The following is a 7,310-nucleotide window of genomic DNA, read 5'->3' as shown; positions in this document are numbered from 1 at the left end:
AGTTAATTATAAATCTGGGGTATTGGGGAGAAAATATAGTTAATTATGAATCTGGGGTATTAGGGAGAAAATATAGTTAATTATGAATCTGGGGTATTAGGGAGAAAATATAGTTAATTATAAATCTGGGGTATTGGGGAGAAAATATAGTTAATTATAAATCTGGGGTATTGGGGAGAAAATATAGTTAATTATGAATCTGGGGTATTAGGGAGAAAATATAGTTAATTATGAATCTGGGGTATTAGGGAGAAAATATAGTTAATTATAAATCTGGGGTATTGGGGAGAAAATATAGTTAATTATGAATCTGGGGTATTAGGGAGAAAATATAGTTAATTATGAATCTGGGGTATTAGGGAGAAAATATAGTTAATTATAAATCTGGGGTATTGGGGAGAAAATATAGTTAATTATAAATCTGGGGTATTAGGGAGAAAATATAGGAAGCATATTATCACCCGTCAGGTAAGTTCTGTCGTCCTCTGCTGGTTGACTCACATACACACACTCACACTCACACTCACACACACACTCACACTCACACTCCACTCACACTCACACTCACACACTCACACACACACTCACACTCACACTCACACTCACACACACACTCACACTCACACTCACACACACACTCACACTCACACTCACACTCACACACACACACACACACACACACACACACACTCACACTCACACTCACACACACACACACACACACACACACACACACACACACACACACACACACTCACACACACACACACACACACACACACACACACACACACACACACACACACACACACACACGGCACATTTCACACTGCCATCTCCCACCTGGACAAGAAGGGAAATAACTATGTGAGAAGGCTATTAAGAGACGACAGCTCAGCGTTCAACACCATAGTCCCCTCCAAGCTCATCACCAAGCTTGGGACTCTGGGACTGAACCATTCCCTCTGCAACTGGATCCTGGACTTCCTGACGGACCGGCAACAGGTGGTGAGAGTAGGTAACAACACCTCCGCATCACAATCATCATGTCTGCTGATGACATGACTCTGGTAGGCCTGATCACTGAAGGTGATGAGTCAGCCTACATGGATGAGGTCAGAGACTTAGCAGTGTGGTGATAGGACAACAACCTCTCCCTCAACGTCAGTAAGACCATGGAGCTGATCGTGGACTATTATAGGAGAAGAGGGGTGAGCACGCCTCTATCCACATCGACAGGGCTGTAGTGGAGCGGGTCAAGAGCTTCAAGTTTCTTGGCGTCCACATCACTAAGGACTTAACATGGTTCACATACACCCGCACAGTCGTAAAGAGGGCACTGCAGTTCCTCTTCCCCCTCAGGAGGGGAATTTGGCATGGGCCCTTAGATCCTCAAAACCTTCTACAGCTGCACCATGAAAAGCATATTGACGCTCTGCATCACCGCTTGGTATGGCAAATGCATTGCCCTTGACCGCAAAGCACTACAGAGGGTGGTGTGTAAAGCCCAGTACATCACTGGGGCTGATCACCCTGCCGTCCAGGACCTCTTTATCAGTCGGTGTCAGAGGAAGGTCCCAAAAATTGCCAATACCAGAGCATCGGCTCTCGAACCAACAGGCTCTGAGACAGCTTCTACCCCAAAGCCATAAAACGGCTAAATAGCCATAAAAATGCTAAATAGCCAGACCGCTTAATAGTCAATTATGGTACCCAAACTATCTGCACTGACTCTATCTTGCACTGACCCATCGCACACTCACTAGACTATATAATAACACCATATACACACTCACTAGACTATATAAAACACCATATACACACTCACTCACACACACTACATTGACACTCCCACACACATTCAGATAAGGTGCATACGCCAACACACACATAACACACACACGCAGACCGACACAACACAGACATGCATACATACTGGTAGGTTCGAAATAAACAGAGTAAAATTCACAGAGGACTAGTAATGCTCAAACCAAGTTTATTCACCCACTGGGTCACACAGCTGCATAAGACAAAAACATGTTTACACAAGCTCATATATGTATACCTTCCTCCTATGCTGTGTCTCCTCCTTGCACGTCTGGACAGCCAATAGATCTCTGTTGCTAGACAGGACTTTACTGATTCCTGTTCTTTCTCACTTCATCTGAACTGACCTCGGACCAAATTCCTCACTCCTCCCCAACTCACGGCTGTCCTACCTCATCTGTTGACTGAAATCAGACTGTGGCCCTTCTCCTCTCCATAGGATACTTGCTGTCTAACAATAACATGTTCTGACAGAATGTAAACTTTCTGCACTCCCCTATCTCCGTCAGTAACATGAAGAAGGATAGTTCATATTTCAAGTTTAGAAGTCAGTACCCATCAATACACATTACACACACACATGCATACTCACACACACACACACACACACGCACGCACGCACACACACACACACACACACACACACACACACACACACACACACACACACACACACACACACACACACACACACACACACACACACACACACACACACACACACACACACACACACACACACACACACACACTTTTCTGCTGCTACTATTCTCTATTTTACTCTTATTATTATCTATCCTGATGCCTAGTCACTTTACCCTGCCTTCATGTACATATATACCTTCTTGTACAAATCTACCTCAAATACCTTGTACATCTGCACATTGATCTGGTACTGGTACACCCTTTATATAGCCCCATTCTGGCACTTGCACACACACAAACACGAATACACACACAAACACGAATACACACACAAACACGAATATACACACACACACACACACACACACACACACACACACACACACACACACACACACACACACACACACACACACACACACACACACACACACACACACACACACACACACACACACACACACACACACACACACATTCACTCACTCACATGCACACACACAAACACAGAAACACTGGGGTCTGGGGCTGGCTGTGGGCAGTAGTGGATGCTACAGTATGCATCTGTACTCTTTGACTCACTGCCACGCTTGTCTCCAAGGTGACCACTCATCTAGTGTACTATAGTCACGGACACCAAATCTGTCACCTTGAGTATCACAACCAGTGGCTAGGCAGAATCACAGCAATAACGTTATATTCAACAAACATGAATCAATGAAAATTAGCCATAGCAATCAAGACCAATACAACAACATAGAATGGGAATTTGTGTTACATGTTTGACCAGAATGGAGAGAGGAGATATTAAACACATACCATTTTTTGAAAAAGAAATGTCCTTCTTATCTTGAAGTTCACTAACTACTGTAGATCCAAGGGACTACCTTTCTACCTCAGACATTGTGTCTTATTGTATGGTCCAAGCCCTCCTCTCGGGCCATTGGGCGTGTATTGTGAGTGACATGGCGTGAATGACAAGTCTCTTGGTGTGATGCTATCACATTCCCAGCCAGCCTGTCCCAGTGCCTCTGTGTTATACTAACTCTGTTATTGAGCAGGGAGCCGCCGGCTGTTTAGACTGTGACATGTTTAGCCATGTCTAAAGTATTTGAGTGGTGGGATTGGGGGAAGTGTCCAGAAGAGGTGTGTGTGTGTGTTTGAGCGTGAATGAGGTGTGTGTGTGTGTGTTTGAGCGTGCATATAATAGATGTTTTGACTGGCATGTCTAAGTTAATTGAGTCGTAGGAAGAGAAAGTGAACTTGCCAGCTGTCAGTCTCTTATAAGCTGAATCCATCACAATGTCAGTGTCCTTCTAACCCAAAGAGACACATGTGTGTGTGTTATGCCTAAGTGTGAGTGAGCGCACGTGCATGCGAATCTGTGCGTGTGTGTGTGGGAGGGATTGGGTGTGTCCTCAAATGCATTTATGTTGTCTTTTTAAGCTTATTCACACCAATTACTTTTCTTTGCCCAACAATATATTTTTCCAGATTATATAATAGTCATGACGAATCCATTTACAGAAGTGGAGATATGCTTGGATCCAGCTGTACTATACTCTTGATGCTGATGCAGCAGAAGCAAGCAGCTAAGCTCTTCCCAGCAGTCCGTTTCAGTAAACAATCTAGACATGAGACTGTCTTTCAAAAGCCTGATCCACTGACCACTGGAATCCATGTAGTGGATAAGAATGTACGCTCGTAAGACTTCACGATGGTTGAACGAGGCTATAGTCCTTTAGTCCTGTGGATAAAGAACTTCCTTCCTGATGTGGACATTAGATACACCGTTTCCAGGAAGTTAATGTTGCTGTTAACCCTGGCATTTGATCCCCTGTTTAGCTGTCATCCTGGAGTGACACATCCTTATCTCTGGTGATCCCACCTCTTAGCCACAGCTGTGGCATAGTGGATGTGAACGACAGGGGGGAATCCCATTGGCATGGGAGGTTGTCTGTCTCCTTATGATTGACTTCTATTGCTATATGCTATCATGATCTTCACACACCTCATTATCAGCAATATCACTTGTTATTCAATATCTACTTTGATGCACAGATCTTATTTGGTTGTTTTATTAATTTACTGAATCCTGTAACTTAGGGGTCGGCAACAGTTGCCTGCGGGTCAAAACCAGCCCGCAAGTAATTATTTGGGGGTCGCAAAAGTTTTTAATAACAAAAAATGTGTAAATAAAATAACAAATAAAACAATTATATATATATATGTATTTGTGTGTATGTGATCATGTATGTGTGTATGTGATCATGCCACATATTTCTTGGCAAATCGGTTAGGACATGTACTTGGTGCATGACACAAGTATAAAAAATGAATCAAGGTATGAAATGAATAAAGGTATGAAATTAATCAAGGTATGAAATGAATCAAGGTATGAAATGACTGTTATTTGAACATAGCAGAACCTACCCTCAGAGTCACCCTGTGAGACTCCAAGTGCAGGATGCCAGTTTAGGAGTGACCAAAGAGGGTGCTTTGTGTCTCTCTTTCTCTCTCTCTCACTTCCTGGTGCTTTCACGGATATAGGGTGTGTATGTGTGTGTGTTTGGATTTTTTGGAAGCAAAATGTTTCAATTAGAGGGCCTCCCGATTGCTGCAGCAGTCTAAGGCACTGCATCGCAGTGCTAGAGGCGTCACTACAGACCCGGATTTGTTCCCAGGGTGTGTCACAACCGGCCGTGACAGAGAGAGCGCAAAATTGGCCCAGTGTTGTCGGGGTTAGGGGAGGGTTTGGTTTGGGGGGAGGCTTTATTTGGCTGATTGCAATCTAGTGGCTCCTTGTGGTGGGCCGTGCGCCTGCAGGCTGACCTCGATCGTCAGTTGGACGGTGTTTCCTCTGAGACATTGGTGTGGCTGGCTTCTGAGTTAAACTTGGCGGGTGTTAAGAAGCGCGGTTTGGTGGGTCATGTTTCGGAGGACGCATAACTCGACCTTTGCCTCCCGAGCCCATTGGGGAGTTACAGCAATGACACAAGATAAAAATTGAGTAGAAAAAGGGGTAAAATATATAAACATATATATAAAAAAGAAAAGTATATAATTTACAGACACTTAGGTTGGAGTCAAAAACTCATTAAAGTAATTAAAACTCATTTTTCAACCACTCCACATATTTCTTGATAATATACTATACTTTTGGGAAGTCGGTTAGGACATATACTTGGTGCATGACACAAGTAATTCTTCCAACAATTGTTTATAGACAGATAATTTCAGTTATAATTCACTGTATCACAATTCCAGTGGGTCATAAGTTTACGTACACTAAGTTGACTGTGCCTTTAAACAGCTTGGAAAATTCCAGAAAATGATGTCATGTGTTTAGAAGCTTCTGATAGGTTAATTGACATAATTTTAGTCAATTGGAGGTGTACCTGTGGATATAATTCAAGGCCTACCTTCAAACTCAGTGCCTCTTTGCTTGACATCATGGGAAAATCAAAAGAAATCTGCAAAGACCTCAGAAAAAAAATTGTAGACCTCCTAAATTCTGGTTCATCCTTGGGAGCAATTTCCAAACGCCTAAAGGTACCACGTTCATCTGTACAAACAATAGTACGCAAGTATAAACACCATGGGACCACGCAGCCATCTTACCACTCAGGAAGGAGACGTTCTGTTTCCTAGAGATGAATGTACTTTGATGCGAAAAGTGCAAATCAATCCCAGAACAACAGCAAAGGACCTTGTGAAGATGCTGGAGGAAACAGGTACAAAAGTATCTATATCCACAGTAAAACGAGTCCTATATCGACATAACCTGAAAGGCCGTTCAGCAAGGAAGAAGACACTGCTCCAAAACTGCCATAAAAAAAGCCAGACTACAGTTTGCAACTGCATATGGGGACAAAGATCATACTTTTTGGAGAAATGTCCTCTGGTCTGATGAAAGAAAAATCAAACTGTTTGGCCATAATGAGCATCATTATGTTTGGAGGAAAATGAGGGAGGCTTGCAAGCCGAAGAAAACCTCCCCAACCGTGAAGCACGGGGCTGGCAGCATCATGTTGTGGGGGTGCTTTCCTGTATGAGGGACTGGTGCACTTCACAAAATAGTTGGCATCATGAGCCAGGAACATGATGTGGATATATTGAAGCAACATCTCAAGACATCAGTCAGGAAGTTAAAGCTTGGTCTTCCAAATTAACATTGACCCCAAGCATACTTCCAAAGTTGTGGCAAAATGGGTGAAGGACAGCAAAGTCAAGGTATTGGAGTGGCCATCACAAAGCCCGGACCTTAATCCTATAGAAAATTTGTGGGCAGAACTGAAAAAGCATGTGTGAGCAAGGAGGCCTTACAAACCTATCTCAGTTACACCAGCTCTGTCAGGCGGAATGGGCCAAAATTCACTCAACTTATTGTGGGAAGCTTGTGGAAGGCTACCTAAAACGTTTGACCCAAATTAAACAATTTAAAGGCACTGCTACCAAATACTAATTGAGTATATGTAAACTTCTGACCCACTGGGAATGTGATGAAATAAATAAAAGCTGAAATAAATTATTTTCTCTACTATTATTCTGACATTTCACATTCTTAAAATAAAGTGGTGATCCTAACTGATCTACAACAGGGATATCTTACTAGGATTAAATGTCAGGAATTGTGAAAAAGTGAGTTTAAATGTATTTGGCTAAGGTGTATGTAAACTTCCCACTTCAACTGTACGTTTCTATTACAAGGCTGCATGGTTGTTTTATTTGAATGCCTTCTATTGTCTCGTGCATTAAAATGTAGAACTTGCGATAGCCTACTAATTTATTTTGTTTGACCTTTTATTCTCTCTGTGGTGAACCTTAACCTCTGTTTT

The sequence above is a fragment of the Oncorhynchus keta genome, chromosome 34 (genome assembly GCF_023373465.1).
Source record: "Oncorhynchus keta strain PuntledgeMale-10-30-2019 chromosome 34, Oket_V2, whole genome shotgun sequence".
NCBI lineage: Eukaryota > Metazoa > Chordata > Actinopteri > Salmoniformes > Salmonidae > Oncorhynchus > Oncorhynchus keta.
Note: the sequence above shows the minus strand (reverse complement) of the source record.